This window comes from Equus asinus, unplaced genomic scaffold, assembly GCF_041296235.1.
Source record: "Equus asinus isolate D_3611 breed Donkey unplaced genomic scaffold, EquAss-T2T_v2 contig_178, whole genome shotgun sequence".
In the NCBI taxonomy this organism is placed as follows: domain Eukaryota; kingdom Metazoa; phylum Chordata; class Mammalia; order Perissodactyla; family Equidae; genus Equus; species Equus asinus.
Genome location: NW_027224825.1, coordinates 25,457 through 45,000, shown reverse-complemented (window position 1 = coordinate 45,000; position 19,544 = coordinate 25,457).

Below are 19,544 nucleotides of genomic sequence, written 5' to 3'. Positions count from 1 at the left end.
CCGGGAAGGCGCGCGGCGCGGCGGCAACACGGCCCGCCCCACCGCGGGGAGGGCCGCCCGCGAGACACAGCCAAGAGGCACAGGCAGAGCATCCGCCGCGTCACGGAGACCCCGACACCGCCCACGCCACGAGGCACGGGGCGGGGGAGCGAGGTCGGGCCGGATTCCGCACCCCTGCCGCCTCCCACACGCCACTCGCAGCGGGGGAGAACGGGCGAGGGGACCCGCGGGCAGAGCGAGAAGAGCGGTCCCGTTCGCCATGAACGTCCGTCCCTCGTCTGGCACGGCTTAGGCCCGGCCCGGGAGAGCACAGCATCACCACATCGGTCGGCAGCATAACGCGAGGGACCCCCGAGCAAGGGAAGGCCGGCGAGGACAGCGAGCGGAGGAGCCTGCTTCAGCCTCACCGACCCCTCTCCTCCTCCAGCAAGCGCGGGCGACGACCCCAGGACGAGAACGCCTGACACGCACTGGCACGGAGCCGGTGGGATGGGGTAAGTCGCGACCGCACCCGGGTGCCGGCGGCAGGGAGTGCACGTGGTAGAGGACCCCGCGCCCCTAACCCCGCCGCCCTCGGGTACCAGAGACCGGAGGTGGCACCACGGTCGTGGGGGCGCCTGGAACGCACAAGAGCCGGCGCGCAGGCCCCAGCGGGCGGCTCAAGCGGCGGGGGTGGAAACGGGCGTCCTGTTCTCGGCCAGAGCCCGGAGCCCTCCCCGCACACGCATCCAGGCACCCGGAAGCTCTCGGGCGACTGTCACCCGAGCAGAGCGTGTCAGCACTTATCTGGCGGCACAAAACCACCCATTCGGGGGCAAGAATCGCCGCGCCCGGAGACGGGGCCCACCCACGGATCACCAGGGGAACCCCTGGATCACGGCCACGGCCACCAGACCCCAAGCACGACCCCATCGCCACCAGGCCCGGAGCTCCCGGGGCCATCTGGTCGACCCCAGAAGCGTGGCGGCAGGGGGAGCCGGGGACAGCCTCCCCGGGCCGCCCGCGCGGGCCGGGACCGGTCGGTCCCTCCCTCTGAGTCGCCGGGTCAGGACTTAGAAAAGAATTCCGCGGAGGCGCCTCCGGCGACCGGGCCCGGGGCGGGACCGTGGCTCCCGTCCCTCAGCCGGGGCTCCACCTACGCCTCGAGCCGGCCCCCTCCCGCCTCCGGACAAAGACGCGACCCGCGAAACTCGGAGAGAGAAGTCCGGTCCGACGGCCCGGACCCACCCCGGGCACGCGTCCGGGCCGGGGACGCCCTCCCCGGCCCGCCCTCGAGGGCTCCCGGGGCCGGTCCACGCTCTTCTCCAGGGCGGGACTTGGAAAAAAAAACTGCCACGGAGGAGGAGGCATCCGAGGACCGGGCCCGGTCCCCACCGCCAGAGCCGGTCGACTCGGAAGACCAGTGGGGAAAAGGCCAGCCCGGCGGCCGAGCCCGTCGCGCCCTCCACGGGCCTCCCCCGCAAGGCCCCGGCCGGTCGCCCACCTCCGGAGCGGGGCGCGGAAAGGGGATCGGCGACGCGGAAGGCCCGACCACCGGGCCGCCCTCGGGACGACGGCCGGGCACGGGACGAGCTCCCTCGCCCGTTCCCCCGCGGCGGCCCCCCACCCCCTCCCGGGGACGGAGGGGCACCGGCGGCTGCTGGTCGACCCGTCCGGGAGGCCCCACACCCCGGCCGGCACCGGGCGGCGCGGCGACAGCCACCTCCCTCAGTAGCCTGCACCTCCAATCTCCGGCGAGCGGGCGTCGCGCTCACGCCCCGGCGCCACCGGGCCAGATCCCGCCAGCGACGCCGGCCTCCCGGGACTCTGCCTCGGTCACCGCGGCCGAGTCCCGTCCCTTGGCCCGCGTCGCCGGAGCTCCGGAGGAAAGAGACGATATAAAAGCGGCCGCCAGGTGGCACCCGGCGACCGACGACCGCCTCAGCGGGACGGAGCCGGAGCGCGGGCCCGCCGGGGAGCACAGCCGGGCCGCCGGGCCGCCCGATCCCGTCCCGGAGCCCCCTCGGACCCAGCCTCCCGGCCCAGTGCGGCCCCGGGGCGTCCGCCCGCGGGCTCCCGGCCGCCAAGGCGCAGCCCCAGCCGCAGGAGGGGGACTCGGAAAAGGTTTCTCGGGCGATCACCGGGAAGGGGAAGGGGAGAGTTCCCCCCAGAGAGGCCAGGGGGCGGCCCGGGCCGGGCTGGGCCGGTGCGGCCGGGAGGCCGCCGCTTCCCGGAGCGGCTGGAGCGCCCCCGGGGTTCCCGGGAGGACTTAGAAAATCAGGGCGGGCGGGGACGGTCAAACCGAAACCAGGCACGTCATCCGAGAAGGACCGTGATGACGGGAGGAGGAAAGCTTTCCAGTCCAGAGGGCCTGTCGAAGGCAGGCGGAGAGTCTACCCGCTGAAACTGACGAAGATGGGCAAAAGAAGCTAGCTCAGGCGCCGACATTTAAGGAAATAAAAAAAAAAAAGCACGAGGGCGTGGAGAAATGGGGAAAAATCAACACTGAGAAATCTACCCTCTGAAACCGACGAAGATGGGCAACAGGGGCTAGCTCAGGTGGCAATTTTTAAGGAAAAATGAAAGGAAGTGCGTGGAGACCTGGGGAAAAAGCAACACGGAGAAATCTACCCTCTAGAACTGAGAAAGAAGCGCAACAGAGGCTAGCTCAGGTGGCAATCTTTAAGCAAAAAAAATAAGATAAAAAAATACAATGGCGAGGAGACCCGGTGAAAAAGCAACCCTGAAAAAGGTACCCTCTGAAACTGAGGAAGCAGGGCAACAGTGCCTAGCTCAGGTGACAATCTTTAAGCAAAAGAAACACACAAGGGCGTGGGGAGCTGGCGAAAAGGCAACACTGAGAAATCCACCCTCTGAAACGGACGAAGATGGGCAACAGAGGCTAGCTCAGGTGGCAATCGTTAAGCAAAAGAAACACACAAGGGCGTGGAGACCTGGGGAAAAAGCAACACGGAGAAATCCACCCTCTGAAACTGAGGAAGATGGGCAAGAGAGGCTACCTCAGGTGGCAATCCTTAAGCAAAAACAAAGCACAAAGGCGTGGAGCCCTGGGGACAAAGCAACCCTGAAATATCTACCCTCTGAAACTGAGGAACATGGGCAAGAGAGGCTAGCTCAGGTGGCAATCTTTAAGCAAAAGAAACACACAAGGGCGTGGAGACCTGGGGAAAAGGCAACACTGAGAAATCCACCCTCTGAAACGGACGAATATGGGCAACAGAGGCTAGCTCAGGTGGCAATCGTTAAGCCAAAGAAACACACAAGGGTCTGGAGACCTGGGGAAAAAGCAACACGGAGAAATCCACCCTCTGAAACTGAGGGACATGGGCAAAAGAAGCTAGCTCAGGTTGCAACCTTTAAGCAGAAAAAAAACACAAGGGCGTGCAGACCTGGCAAAAAAGCAACAGTGAGAAATCTACCCTCTGAAACCGACGAAGATGGACAACAGAGGCTAGCTCAGGTGGCAATTTTTAAGGAAAAATAAAAGGAAGTGCGTGGAGACCTGGGGAAAAAGCAACACGGAGAAATCTACCCTCTAGAACTGAGAAAGAAGCGCAACAGAGGCTAGCTCAGGTGGCAATCTTTAAGCAAAAAAAATAAGATAAAAAAATACAATGGCGAGGAGACCCGGTCAAAAAGCAACCCTGAAAAAGGTACCCTCTGAAACTGAGGAAGCAGGGCAACAGTGCCTAGCTCAGGTGACAATCTTTAAGCAAAAGAAACACACAAGGGCGTGGGGAGCTGGCGAAAAGGCAACACTGAGAAATCCACCCTCTGAAACGGACGAAGATGGGCAACAGAGGCTAGCTCAGGTGGCAATCTTTAAGCAAAAGAAACACACAAGGGCGTGGAGACCTGGGGAAAAAGCAACACGGAGAAATCCACCCTCTGAAACTGAGGAAGATGGGCAAGAGAGGCTACCTCAGGTGGCAATCCTTAAGCAAAAACAAAGCACAAAGGCGTGGAGCCCTGGGGACAAAGCAACCCTGAAATATCTACCCTCTGAAACTGAGGAACATGGGCAAGAGAGGCTAGCTCAGGTGGCACTCGTTAAGCAAAAACAAAACCCAAAGGCGTGGAGACCTGGGGAAAAAGCAACCCTGAAATATCTACCCTCTGAAACTGAGGAAGATGGGCAAGAGAGGCTGGCTTCAGGTGGCAATCTTTAAGCAAAAGAAACACACAAGGGCGTGGGGAGCTGGGGAAAAGGCAACACTGAGAAATCCACCCTCTGAAACGGACGAAGATGGGCAACAGAGGCTAGCTCAGGTGGCAATCGTTAAGCAAAAGAAACACACAAGGGCGTGGAGGCCTGGGGAAAAAGCAACACGGAGAAATCCACCCTCTGAAACTGAGGGACATGGGCAAAAGAAGCTAGCTCAGGTTGCAACCTTTAAGCAGAAAAAAAACACAAGGGCGTGCAGACCTGGCAAAAAAGCAACAGTGAGAAATCTACCCTCTGAAACCGACGAAGATGGACAACAGAGGCTAGCTCAGGTGGCAATTTTTAAGGAAAAATAAAAGGAAGTGCGTGGAGACCTGGGGAAAAAGCAACACGGAGAAATCTACCCTCTAGAACTGAGAAAGAAGCGCAACAGAGGCTAGCTCAGGTGGCAATCTTTAAGCAAAAAAAATAAGATAAAAAAATACAATGGCGAGGAGACCCGGTCAAAAAGCAACCCTGAAAAAGGTACCCTCTGAAACTGAGGAAGCAGGGCAACAGTGCCTAGCTCAGGTGACAATCTTTAAGCAAAAGAAACACACAAGGGCGTGGGGAGCTGGCGAAAAGGCAACACTGAGAAATCCACCCTCTGAAACGGACGAAGATGGGCAACAGAGGCTAGCTCAGGTGGCAATCTTTAAGCAAAAGAAACACACAAGGGCGTGGAGACCTGGGGAAAAAGCAACACGGAGAAATCCACCCTCTGAAACTGAGGAAGATGGGCAAGAGAGGCTAGCTCAGGTGGCAATCCTTAAGCAAAAACAAAGCACAAAGGCGTGGAGCCCTGGGGACAAAGCAACCCTGAAATATCTACCCTCTAAAACTGAGGAACATGGGCAAGAGAGGCTAGCTCAGGTGGCAATCGTTAAGCAAAAACAAAACACAAAGGCGTGGAGACCTGGGGAAAAAGCAACCCTGAAATATCTACCCTCTGAAACTGAGGAAGATGGGCAAGAGAGGCTGGCTTCAGGTGGCAATCTTTAAGCAAAAGAAACACACAAGGGCGTGGGGAGCTGGGGAAAAGGCAACACTGAGAAATCCACCCTCTGAAACGGACGAAGATGGGCAACAGAGGCTAGCTCAGGTGGCAATCGTTAAGCAAAAGAAACACACAAGGGCGTGGAGGCCTGGGGAAAAAGCAACACGGAGAAATCCACCCTCTGAAACTGAGGGACATGGGCAAAAGAAGCTAGCTCAGGTTGCAACCTTTAAGCAGAAAAAAAACACAAGGGCGTGCAGACCTGGCAAAAAAGCAACAGTGAGAAATCTACCCTCTGAAACCGACGAAGATGGACAACAGAGGCTAGCTCAGGTGGCAATTTTTAAGGAAAAATAAAAGGAAGTGCGTGGAGACCTGGGGAAAAAGCAACACGGAGAAATCTACCCTCTAGAACTGAGAAAGAAGCGCAACAGAGGCTAGCTCAGGTGGCAATCTTTAAGCAAAAAAAATAAGATAAAAAAATACAATGGCGAGGAGACCCGGTCAAAAAGCAACCCTGAAAAAGGTACCCTCTGAAACTGAGGAAGCAGGGCAACAGTGCCTAGCTCAGGTGACAATCTTTAAGCAAAAGAAACACACAAGGGCGTGGGGAGCTGGCGAAAAGGCAACACTGAGAAATCCACCCTCTGAAACGGACGAAGATGGGCAACAGAGGCTAGCTCAGGTGGCAATCTTTAAGCAAAAGAAACACACAAGGGCGTGGAGACCTGGGGAAAAAGCAACACGGAGAAATCCACCCTCTGAAACTGAGGAAGATGGGCAAGAGAGGCTAGCTCAGGTGGCAATCCTTAAGCAAAAACAAAGCACAAAGGCGTGGAGCCCTGGGGACAAAGCAACCCTGAAATATCTACCCTCTAAAACTGAGGAACATGGGCAAGAGAGGCTAGCTCAGGTGGCAATCGTTAAGCAAAAACAAAACACAAAGGCGTGGAGACCTGGGGAAAAAGCAACCCTGAAATATCTACCCTCTGAAACTGAGGAAGATGGGCAAGAGAGGCTGGCTTCAGGTGGCAATCTTTAAGCAAAAGAAACACACAAGGGCGTGGAGGCCTGGGGAAAAAGCAACACGGAGAAATCCACCCTCTGAAACTGAGGGACATGGGCAAAAGAAGCTAGCTCAGGTTGCAACCTTTAAGCAGAAAAAAAACACAAGGGCGTGCAGACCTGGCAAAAAAGCAACAGTGAGAAATCTACCCTCTGAAACCGACGAAGATGGACAACAGAGGCTAGCTCAGGTGGCAATTTTTAAGGAAAAATAAAAGGAAGTGCGTGGAGACCTGGGGAAAAAGCAACACGGAGAAATCTACCCTCTAGAACTGAGAAAGAAGCGCAACAGAGGCTAGCTCAGGTGGCAATCTTTAAGCAAAAAAAATAAAATAAAAAAATACAATGGCGAGGAGACCCGGTCAAAAAGCAACCCTGAAAAAGGTACCCTCTGAAACTGAGGAAGCAGGGCAACAGTGCCTAGCTCAGGTGACAATCTTTAAGCAAAAGAAACACACAAGGGCGTGGGGAGCTGGCGAAAAGGCAACACTGAGAAATCCACCCTCTGAAACGGACGAAGATGGGCAACAGAGGCTAGCTCAGGTGGCAATCTTTAAGCAAAAGAAACACACAAGGGCGTGGAGACCTGGGGAAAAAGCAACACGGAGAAATCCACCCTCTGAAACTGAGGAAGATGGGCAAGAGAGGCTAGCTCAGGTGGCAATCCTTAAGCAAAAACAAAGCACAAAGGCGTGGAGCCCTGGGGACAAAGCAACCCTGAAATATCTACCCTCTAAAACTGAGGAACATGGGCAAGAGAGGCTAGCTCAGGTGGCAATCGTTAAGCAAAAACAAAACACAAAGGCGTGGAGACCTGGGGAAAAAGCAACCCTGAAATATCTACCCTCTGAAACTGAGGAAGATGGGCAAGAGAGGCTGGCTTCAGGTGGCAATCTTTAAGCAAAAGAAACACACAAGGGCGTGGAGGCCTGGGGAAAAAGCAACACGGAGAAATCCACCCTCTGAAACTGAGGGACATGGGCAAAAGAAGCTAGCTCAGGTTGCAACCTTTAAGCAGAAAAAAAACACAAGGGCGTGCAGACCTGGCAAAAAAGCAACAGTGAGAAATCTACCCTCTGAAACCGACGAAGATGGACAACAGAGGCTAGCTCAGGTGGCAATTTTTAAGGAAAAATAAAAGGAAGTGCGTGGAGACCTGGGGAAAAAGCAACACGGAGAAATCCACCCTCTGAAACTGAGGAAGATGGGCAAGAGAGGCTAGCTCAGGTGGCAGTCCTTAAGCAAAAACAAAGCACAAAGGCGTGGAGCCCTGGGGACAAAGCAACCCTGAAATATCTACCCTCTAAAACTGAGGAACATGGGCAAGAGAGGCTAGCTCAGGTGGCAATCGTTAAGCAAAAACAAAACACAAAGGCGTGGAGACCTGGGGAAAAAGCAACCCTGAAATATCTACCCTCTGAAACTGAGGAAGATGGGCAAGAGAGGCTGGCTTCAGGTGGCAATCTTTAAGCAAAAGAAACACACAAGGGCGTGGAGGCCTGGGGAAAAAGCAACACGGAGAAATCCACCCTCTGAAACTGAGGGACATGGGCAAAAGAAGCTAGCTCAGGTTGCAACCTTTAAGCAGAAAAAAAACACAAGGGCGTGCAGACCTGGCAAAAAAGCAACAGTGAGAAATCTACCCTCTGAAACCGACGAAGATGGACAACAGAGGCTAGCTCAGGTGGCAATTTTTAAGGAAAAATAAAAGGAAGTGCGTGGAGACCTGGGGAAAAAGCAACACGGAGAAATCTACCCTCTAGAACTGAGAAAGAAGCGCAACAGAGGCTAGCTCAGGTGGCAATCTTCAAGCAAAAAAAATAAGATAAAAAAATACAATGGCGAGGAGACCCGGTCAAAAAGCAACCCTGAAAAAGGTACCCTCTGAAACTGAGGAAGCAGGGCAACAGTGCCTAGCTCAGGTGACAATCTTTAAGCAAAAGAAACACACAAGGGCGTGGGGAGCTGGCGAAAAGGCAACACTGAGAAATCCACCCTCTGAAACGGACGAAGATGGGCAACAGAGGCTAGCTCAGGTGGCAATCTTTAAGCAAAAGAAACACACAAGGGCGTGGAGACCTGGGGAAAAAGCAACACGGAGAAATCCACCCTCTGAAACTGAGGAAGATGGGCAAGAGAGGCTAGCTCAGGTGGCAATCCTTAAGCAAAAACAAAGCACAAAGGCGTGGAGCCCTGGGGACAAAGCAACCCTGAAATATCTACCCTCTAAAACTGAGGAACATGGGCAAGAGAGGCTAGCTCAGGTGGCAATCGTTAAGCAAAAACAAAACACAAAGGCGTGGAGACCTGGGGAAAAAGCAACCCTGAAATATCTACCCTCTGAAACTGAGGAAGATGGGCAAGAGAGGCTGGCTTCAGGTGGCAATCTTTAAGCAAAAGAAACACACAAGGGCGTGGAGGCCTGGGGAAAAAGCAACACGGAGAAATCCACCCTCTGAAACTGAGGGACATGGGCAAAAGAAGCTAGCTCAGGTTGCAACCTTTAAGCAGAAAAAAAACACAAGGGCGTGCAGACCTGGCAAAAAAGCAACAGTGAGAAATCTACCCTCTGAAACCGACGAAGATGGACAACAGAGGCTAGCTCAGGTGGCAATTTTTAAGGAAAAATAAAAGGAAGTGCGTGGAGACCTGGGGAAAAAGCAACACGGAGAAATCTACCCTCTAGAACTGAGAAAGAAGCGCAACAGAGGCTAGCTCAGGTGGCAATCTTTAAGCAAAAAAAATAAGATAAAAAAATACAATGGCGAGGAGACCCGGTCAAAAAGCAACCCTGAAAAAGGTACCCTCTGAAACTGAGGAAGCAGGGCAACAGTGCCTAGCTCAGGTGACAATCTTTAAGCAAAAGAAACACACAAGGGCGTGGGGAGCTGGCGAAAAGGCAACACTGAGAAATCCACCCTCTGAAACGGACGAAGATGGGCAACAGAGGCTAGCTCAGGTGGCAATCTTTAAGCAAAAGAAACACACAAGGGCGTGGAGACCTGGGGAAAAAGCAACACGGAGAAATCCACCCTCTGAAACTGAGGAAGATGGGCAAGAGAGGCTAGCTCAGGTGGCAATCCTTAAGCAAAAACAAAGCACAAAGGCGTGGAGCCCTGGGGACAAAGCAACCCTGAAATATCTACCCTCTAAAACTGAGGAACATGGGCAAGAGAGGCTAGCTCAGGTGGCAATCGTTAAGCAAAAACAAAACACAAAGGCGTGGAGACCTGGGGAAAAAGCAACCCTGAAATATCTACCCTCTGAAACTGAGGAAGATGGGCAAGAGAGGCTGGCTTCAGGTGGCAATCTTTAAGCAAAAGAAACACACAAGGGCGTGGAGGCCTGGGGAAAAAGCAACACGGAGAAATCCACCCTCTGAAACTGAGGGACATGGGCAAAAGAAGCTAGCTCAGGTTGCAACCTTTAAGCAGAAAAAAAACACAAGGGCGTGCAGACCTGGCAAAAAAGCAACAGTGAGAAATCTACCCTCTGAAACCGACGAAGATGGACAACAGAGGCTAGCTCAGGTGGCAATTTTTAAGGAAAAATAAAAGGAAGTGCGTGGAGACCTGGGGAAAAAGCAACACGGAGAAATCTACCCTCTAGAACTGAGAAAGAAGCGCAACAGAGGCTAGCTCAGGTGGCAATCTTTAAGCAAAAAAAATAAAATAAAAAAATACAATGGCGAGGAGACCCGGTCAAAAAGCAACCCTGAAAAAGGTACCCTCTGAAACTGAGGAAGCAGGGCAACAGTGCCTAGCTCAGGTGACAATCTTTAAGCAAAAGAAACACACAAGGGCGTGGGGAGCTGGCGAAAAGGCAACACTGAGAAATCCACCCTCTGAAACGGACGAAGATGGGCAACAGAGGCTAGCTCAGGTGGCAATCTTTAAGCAAAAGAAACACACAAGGGCGTGGAGACCTGGGGAAAAAGCAACACGGAGAAATCCACCCTCTGAAACTGAGGAAGATGGGCAAGAGAGGCTACCTCAGGTGGCAATCCTTAAGCAAAAACAAAGCACAAAGGCGTGGAGCCCTGGGGACAAAGCAACCCTGAAATATCTACCCTCTGAAACTGAGGAACATGGGCAAGAGAGGCTAGCTCAGGTGGCAATCGTTAAGCAAAAACAAAACACAAAGGCGTGGAGACCTGGGGAAAAAGCAACCCTGAAATATCTACCCTCTGAAACTGAGGAAGATGGGCAAGAGAGGCTGGCTTCAGGTGGCAAACGTTAAGCAAAAGAAACACACAAGGGCGTGGAGACCTGGGGAAACAGCAACACGGAGATATCGACCCTCTGAAACTCAGGAAGATGGGCAAGAGAGGCTAGCTCAGGTGGCAATCGTTAAGCAAAAACAAAACCCAAAGGCGTGGAGACCTGGGGAAAAAGCAACCCTGAAATATCTACCCTCTGAAACTGAGGAAGATGGGCAAGAGAGGCTGGCTTCAGGTGGCAATCTTTAAGCAAAAGAAACACACAAGGGCGTGGGGAGCTGGGGAAAAGGCAACACTGAGAAATCCACCCTCTGAAACGGACGAAGATGGGCAACAGAGGCTAGCTCAGGTGGCAATCGTTAAGCAAAAGAAACACACAAGGGCGTGGAGGCCTGGGGAAAAAGCAACACGGAGAAATCCACCCTCTGAAACTGACGAACATGGGCGAAAGAAGCTAGCTCAGGTTGCAACCTTTAAGCAGAAAAAAAACACAAGGGCGTGCAGACCTGGCAAAAAAGCAACAGTGAGAAATCTACCCTCTGAAACCGACGAAGATGGACAACAGAGGCTAGCTCAGGTGGCAATTTTTAAGGAAAAATAAAAGGAAGTGCGTGGAGACCTGGGGAAAAAGCAACACGGAGAAATCTACCCTCTAGAACTGAGAAAGAAGCGCAACAGAGGCTAGCTCAGGTGGCAATCTTTAAGCAAAAAAAATAAAATAAAAAAATACAATGGCGAGGAGACCCGGTCAAAAAGCAACCCTGAAAAAGGTACCCTCTGAAACTGAGGAAGCAGGGCAACAGTGCCTAGCTCAGGTGACAATCTTTAAGCAAAAGAAACACACAAGGGCGTGGGGAGCTGGCGAAAAGGCAACACTGAGAAATCCACCCTCTGAAACGGACGAAGATGGGCAACAGAGGCTAGCTCAGGTGGCAATCTTTAAGCAAAAGAAACACACAAGGGCGTGGAGACCTGGGGAAAAAGCAACACGGAGAAATCCACCCTCTGAAACTGAGGAAGATGGGCAAGAGAGGCTACCTCAGGTGGCAATCCTTAAGCAAAAACAAAGCACAAAGGCGTGGAGCCCTGGGGACAAAGCAACCCTGAAATATCTACCCTCTGAAACTGAGGAACATGGGCAAGAGAGGCTAGCTCAGGTGGCACTCGTTAAGCAAAAACAAAACCCAAAGGCGTGGAGACCTGGGGAAAAAGCAACCCTGAAATATCTACCCTCTGAAACTGAGGAAGATGGGCAAGAGAGGCTGGCTTCAGGTGGCAATCTTTAAGCAAAAGAAACACACAAGGGCGTGGGGAGCTGGGGAAAAGGCAACACTGAGAAATCCACCCTCTGAAACGGACGAAGATGGGCAACAGAGGCTAGCTCAGGTGGCAATCGTTAAGCAAAAGAAACACACAAGGGCGTGGAGGCCTGGGGAAAAAGCAACACGGAGAAATCCACCCTCTGAAACTGAGGGACATGGGCAAAAGAAGCTAGCTCAGGTTGCAACCTTTAAGCAGAAAAAAAACACAAGGGCGTGCAGACCTGGCAAAAAAGCAACAGTGAGAAATCTACCCTCTGAAACCGACGAAGATGGACAACAGAGGCTAGCTCAGGTGGCAATTTTTAAGGAAAAATAAAAGGAAGTGCGTGGAGACCTGGGGAAAAAGCAACACGGAGAAATCTACCCTCTAGAACTGAGAAAGAAGCGCAACAGAGGCTAGCTCAGGTGGCAATCTTTAAGCAAAAAAAATAAGATAAAAAAATACAATGGCGAGGAGACCCGGTCAAAAAGCAACCCTGAAAAAGGTACCCTCTGAAACTGAGGAAGCAGGGCAACAGTGCCTAGCTCAGGTGACAATCTTTAAGCAAAAGAAACACACAAGGGCGTGGGGAGCTGGCGAAAAGGCAACACTGAGAAATCCACCCTCTGAAACGGACGAAGATGGGCAACAGAGGCTAGCTCAGGTGGCAATCTTTAAGCAAAAGAAACACACAAGGGCGTGGAGACCTGGGGAAAAAGCAACACGGAGAAATCCACCCTCTGAAACTGAGGAAGATGGGCAAGAGAGGCTAGCTCAGGTGGCAATCCTTAAGCAAAAACAAAGCACAAAGGCGTGGAGCCCTGGGGACAAAGCAACCCTGAAATATCTACCCTCTAAAACTGAGGAACATGGGCAAGAGAGGCTAGCTCAGGTGGCAATCGTTAAGCAAAAACAAAACACAAAGGCGTGGAGACCTGGGGAAAAAGCAACCCTGAAATATCTACCCTCTGAAACTGAGGAAGATGGGCAAGAGAGGCTGGCTTCAGGTGGCAATCTTTAAGCAAAAGAAACACACAAGGGCGTGGAGGCCTGGGGAAAAAGCAACACGGAGAAATCCACCCTCTGAAACTGAGGGACATGGGCAAAAGAAGCTAGCTCAGGTTGCAACCTTTAAGCAGAAAAAAAACACAAGGGCGTGCAGACCTGGCAAAAAAGCAACAGTGAGAAATCTACCCTCTGAAACCGACGAAGATGGACAACAGAGGCTAGCTCAGGTGGCAATTTTTAAGGAAAAATAAAAGGAAGTGCGTGGAGACCTGGGGAAAAAGCAACACGGAGAAATCTACCCTCTAGAACTGAGAAAGAAGCGCAACAGAGGCTAGCTCAGGTGGCAATCTTTAAGCAAAAAAAATAAAATAAAAAAATACAATGGCGAGGAGACCCGGTCAAAAAGCAACCCTGAAAAAGGTACCCTCTGAAACTGAGGAAGCAGGGCAACAGTGCCTAGCTCAGGTGACAATCTTTAAGCAAAAGAAACACACAAGGGCGTGGGGAGCTGGCGAAAAGGCAACACTGAGAAATCCACCCTCTGAAACGGACGAAGATGGGCAACAGAGGCTAGCTCAGGTGGCAATCTTTAAGCAAAAGAAACACACAAGGGCGTGGAGACCTGGGGAAAAAGCAACACGGAGAAATCCACCCTCTGAAACTGAGGAAGATGGGCAAGAGAGGCTAGCTCAGGTGGCAATCCTTAAGCAAAAACAAAGCACAAAGGCGTGGAGCCCTGGGGACAAAGCAACCCTGAAATATCTACCCTCTAAAACTGAGGAACATGGGCAAGAGAGGCTAGCTCAGGTGGCAATCGTTAAGCAAAAACAAAACACAAAGGCGTGGAGACCTGGGGAAAAAGCAACCCTGAAATATCTACCCTCTGAAACTGAGGAAGATGGGCAAGAGAGGCTGGCTTCAGGTGGCAATCTTTAAGCAAAAGAAACACACAAGGGCGTGGAGGCCTGGGGAAAAAGCAACACGGAGAAATCCACCCTCTGAAACTGAGGGACATGGGCAAAAGAAGCTAGCTCAGGTTGCAACCTTTAAGCAGAAAAAAAACACAAGGGCGTGCAGACCTGGCAAAAAAGCAACAGTGAGAAATCTACCCTCTGAAACCGACGAAGATGGACAACAGAGGCTAGCTCAGGTGGCAATTTTTAAGGAAAAATAAAAGGAAGTGCGTGGAGACCTGGGGAAAAAGCAACACGGAGAAATCTACCCTCTAGAACTGAGAAAGAAGCGCAACAGAGGCTAGCTCAGGTGGCAATCTTTAAGCAAAAAAAATAAGATAAAAAAATACAATGGCGAGGAGACCCGGTGAAAAAGCAACCCTGAAAAAGGTACCCTCTGAAACTGAGGAAGCAGGGCAACAGTGCCTAGCTCAGGTGACAATCTTTAAGCAAAAGAAACACACAAGGGCGTGGGGAGCTGGCGAAAAGGCAACACTGAGAAATCCACCCTCTGAAACGGACGAAGATGGGCAACAGAGGCTAGCTCAGGTGGCAATCTTTAAGCAAAAGAAACACACAAGGGCGTGGAGACCTGGGGAAAAAGCAACACGGAGAAATCCACCCTCTGAAACTGAGGAAGATGGGCAAGAGAGGCTACCTCAGGTGGCAATCCTTAAGCAAAAACAAAGCACAAAGGCGTGGAGCCCTGGGGACAAAGCAACCCTGAAATATCTACCCTCTGAAACTGAGGAACATGGGCAAGAGAGGCTAGCTCAGGTGGCACTCGTTAAGCAAAAACAAAACACAAAGGCGTGGAGACCTGGGGAAAAAGCAACCCTGAAATATCTACCCTCTGAAACTGAGGAAGATGGGCAAGAGAGGCTGGCTTCAGGTGGCAATCTTTAAGCAAAAGAAACACACAAGGGCGTGGAGGCCTGGGGAAAAAGCAACACGGAGAAATCCACCCTCTGAAACTGAGGGACATGGGCAAAAGAAGCTAGCTCAGGTTGCAACCTTTAAGCAGAAAAAAAACACAAGGGCGTGCAGACCTGGCAAAAAATCAACACTGAGAAATCTACCCTCTGAAACCGACGAAGATGGGCAACAGGGGCTAGCTCAGGTGGCAATTTTTAAGGAAAAATGAAAGGAAGTGCGTGGAGACCTGGGGAAAAAGCAACACGGAGAAATCTACCCTCTAGAACTGAGAAAGAAGCGCAACAGAGGCTAGCTCAGGTGGCAATCTTTAAGCAAAAAAAATAAGATAAAAAAATACAATGGCGAGGAGACCCGGTGAAAAAGCAACCCTGAAAAAGGTACCCTCTGAAACTGAGGAAGCAGGGCAACAGTGCCTAGCTCAGGTGACAATCTTTAAGCAAAAGAAACACACAAGGGCGTGGGGAGCTGGCGAAAAGGCAACACTGAGAAATCCACCCTCTGAAACGGACGAAGATGGGCAACAGAGGCTAGCTCAGGTGGCAATCGTTAAGCAAAAGAAACACACAAGGGCGTGGAGACCTGGGGAAAAAGCAACACGGAGAAATCCACCCTCTGAAACTGAGGAAGATGGGCAAGAGAGGCTACCTCAGGTGGCAATCCTTAAGCAAAAACAAAGCACAAAGGCGTGGAGCCCTGGGGACAAAGCAACCCTGAAATATCTACCCTCTGAAACTGAGGAACATGGGCAAGAGAGGCTAGCTCAGGTGGCACTCGTTAAGCAAAAACAAAACACAAAGGCGTGGAGACCTGGGGAAAAAGCAACCCTGAAATATCTACCCTCTGAAACTGAGGAAGATGGGCAAGAGAGGCTGGCTTCAGGTGGCAATCTTTAAGCAAAAGAAACACACAAGGGCGTGGAGGCCTGGGGAAAAAGCAACACGGAGAAATCCACCCTCTGAAACTGAGGGACATGGGCAAAAGAAGCTAGCTCAGGTTGCAACCTTTAAGCAGAAAAAAAACACAAGGGCGTGCAGACCTGGCAAAAAAGCAACAGTGAGAAATCTACCCTCTGAAACCGACGAAGATGGACAACAGAGGCTAGCTCAGGTGGCAATTTTTAAGGAAAAATAAAAGGAAGTGCGTGGAGACCTGGGGAAAAAGCAACACGGAGAAATCTACCCTCTAGAACTGAGAAAGAAGCGCAACAGAGGCTAGCTCAGGTGGCAATCTTTAAGCAAAAAAAATAAGATAAAAAAATACAATGGCGAGGAGACCCGGTGAAAAAGCAACCCTGAAAAAGGTACCCTCTGAAACTGAGGAAGCAGGGCAACAGTGCCTAGCTCAGGTGACAATCTTTAAGCAAAAGAAACACACAAGGGCGTGGGGAGCTGGCGAAAAGGCAACACTGAGAAATCCACCCTCTGAAACGGACGAAGATGGGCAACAGAGGCTAGCTCAGGTGGCAATCGTTAAGCAAAAGAAACACACAAGGGCGTGGAGACCTGGGGAAAAAGCAACACGGAGAAATCCACCCTCTGAAACTGAGGAAGATGGGCAAGAGAGGCTACCTCAGGTGGCAATCCTTAAGCAAAAACAAAGCACAAAGGCGTGGAGCCCTGGGGACAAAGCAACCCTGAAATATCTACCCTCTGAAACTGAGGAACATGGGCAAGAGAGGCTAGCTCAGGTGGCACTCGTTAAGCAAAAACAAAACACAAAGGCGTGGAGACCTGGGGAAAAAGCAACCCTGAAATATCTACCCTCTGAAACTGAGGAAGATGGGCAAGAGAGGCTGGCTTCAGGTGGCAATCTTTAAGCAAAAGAAACACACAAGGGCGTGGAGGCCTGGGGAAAAAGCAACACGGAGAAATCCACCCTCTGAAACTGAGGGACATGGGCAAAAGAAGCTAGCTCAGGTTGCAACCTTTAAGCAGAAAAAAAACACAAGGGCGTGCAGACCTGGCAAAAAAGCAACAGTGAGAAATCTACCCTCTGAAACCGACGAAGATGGACAACAGAGGCTAGCTCAGGTGGCAATTTTTAAGGAAAAATAAAAGGAAGTGCGTGGAGACCTGGGGAAAAAGCAACACGGAGAAATCTACCCTCTAGAACTGAGAAAGAAGCGCAACAGAGGCTAGCTCAGGTGGCAATCTTTAAGCAAAAAAAATAAGATAAAAAAATACAATGGCGAGGAGACCCGGTGAAAAAGCAACCCTGAAAAAGGTACCCTCTGAAACTGAGGAAGCAGGGCAACAGTGCCTAGCTCAGGTGACAATCTTTAAGCAAAAGAAACACACAAGGGCGTGGGGAGCTGGCGAAAAGGCAACACTGAGAAATCCACCCTCTGAAACGGACGAAGATGGGCAACAGAGGCTAGCTCAGGTGGCAATCTTTAAGCAAAAGAAACACACAAGGGCGTGGAGACCTGGGGAAAAAGCAACACGGAGAAATCCACCCTCTGAAACTGAGGAAGATGGGCAAGAGAGGCTACCTCAGGTGGCAATCCTTAAGCAAAAACAAAGCACAAAGGCGTGGAGCCCTGGGGACAAAGCAACCCTGAAATATCTACCCTCTGAAACTGAGGAACATGGGCAAGAGAGGCTAGCTCAGGTGGCACTCGTTAAGCAAAAACAAAACACAAAGGCGTGGAGACCTGGGGAAAAAGCAACCCTGAAATATCTACCCTCTGAAACTGAGGAAGATGGGCAAGAGAGGCTGGCTTCAGGTGGCAATCTTTAAGCAAAAGAAACACACAAGGGCGTGGAGGCCTGGGGAAAAAGCAACACGGAGAAATCCACCCTCTGAAACTGAGGGACATGGGCAAAAGAAGCTAGCTCAGGTTGCAACCTTTAAGCAGAAAAAAAACACAAGGGCGTGCAGACCTGGCAAAAAATCAACACTGAGAAATCTACCCTCTGAAACCGACGAAGATGGGCAACAGGGGCTAGCTCAGGTGGCAATTTTTAAGGAAAAATGAAAGGAAGTGCGTGGAGACCTGGGGAAAAAGCAACACGGAGAAATCTACCCTCTAGAACTGAGAAAGAAGCGCAACAGAGGCTAGCTCAGGTGGCAATCTTTAAGCAAAAAAAATAAGATAAAAAAATACAATGGCGAGGAGACCCGGTGAAAAAGCAACCCTGAAAAAGGTACCCTCTGAAACTGAGGAAGCAGGGCAACAGTGCCTAGCTCAGGTGACAATCTTTAAGCAAAAGAAACACACAAGGGCGTGGGGAGCTGGCGAAAAGGCAACACTGAGAAATCCACCCTCTGAAACGGACGAAGATGGGCAACAGAGGCTAGCTCAGGTGGCAATCTTTAAGCAAAAGAAACACACAAGGGCGTGGAGACCTGGGGAAAAAGCAACACGGAGAAATCCACCCTCTGAAACTGAGGAAGATGGGCAAGAGAGGCTACCTCAGGTGGCAATCCTTAAGCAAAAACAAAGCACAAAGGCGTGGAGCCCTGGGGACAAAGCAACCCTGAAATATCTACCCTCTGAAACTGAGGAACATGGGCAAGAGAGGCTAGCTCAGGTGGCACTCGTTAAGCAAAAACAAAACACAAAGGCGTGGAGACCTGGGGAAAAAGCAACCCTGAAATATCTACCCTCTGAAACTGAGGAAGATGGGCAAGAGAGGCTGGCTTCAGGTGGCAATCTTTAAGCAAAAGAAACACACAAGGGCGTGGAGGCCTGGGGAAAAAGCAACACGGAGAAATCCACCCTCTGAAACTGAGGGACATGGGCAAAAGAAGCTAGCTCAGGTTGCAACCTTTAAGCAGAAAAAAAACACAAGGGCGTGCAGACCTGGCAAAAAATCAACACTGAGAAATCTACCCTCTGAAACCGACGAAGATGGGCAACAGGGGCTAGCTCAGGTGGCAATTTTTAAGGAAAAATGAAAGGAAGTGCGTGGAGACCTGGGGAAAAAGCAACACGGAGAAATCTACCCTCTAGAACTGAGAAAGAAGCGCAACAGAGGCTAGCTCAGGTGGCAATCTTTAAGCAAAAAAAATAAGATAAAAAAATACAATGGCGAGGAGACCCGGTGAAAAAGCAACCCTGAAAAAGGTACCCTCTGAAACTGAGGAAGCAGGGCAACAGTGCCTAGCTCAGGTGACAATCTTTAAGCAAAAGAAACACACAAGGGCGTGGGGAGCTGGCGAAAAGGCAACACTGAGAAATCCACCCTCTGAAACGGACGAAGATGGGCAACAGAGGCTAGCTCAGGTGGCAATCGTTAAGCAAAAGAAACACACAAGGGCGTGGAGACCTGGGGAAAAAGCAACACGGAGAAATCCACCCTCTGAAACTGAGGAAGATGGGCAAGAGAGGCTACCTCAGGTGGCAATCCTTAAGCAAAAACAAAGCACAAAGGCGTGGAGCCCTGGGGACAAAGCAACCCTGAAATATCTACCCTCTGAAACTGAGGAACATGGGCAAGAGAGGCTAGCTCAGGTGGCACTCGTTAAGCAAAAACAAAACACAAAGGCGTGGAGACCTGGGGAAAAAGCAACCCTGAAATATCTACCCTCTGAAACTGAGGAAGATGGGCAAGAGAGGCTGGCTTCAGGTGGCAATCTTTAAGCAAAAGAAACACACAAGGGCGTGGAGGCCTGGGGAAAAAGCAACACGGAGAAATCCACCCTCTGAAACTGAGGGACATGGGCAAAAGAAGCTAGCTCAGGTTGCAACCTTTAAGCAGAAAAAAAACACAAGGGCGTGCAGACCTGGCAAAAAAGCAACAGTGAGAAATCTACCCTCTGAAACCGACGAAGATGGACAACAGAGGCTAGCTCAGGTGGCAATTTTTAAGGAAAAATAAAAGGAAGTGCGTGGAGACCTGGGGAAAAAGCAACACG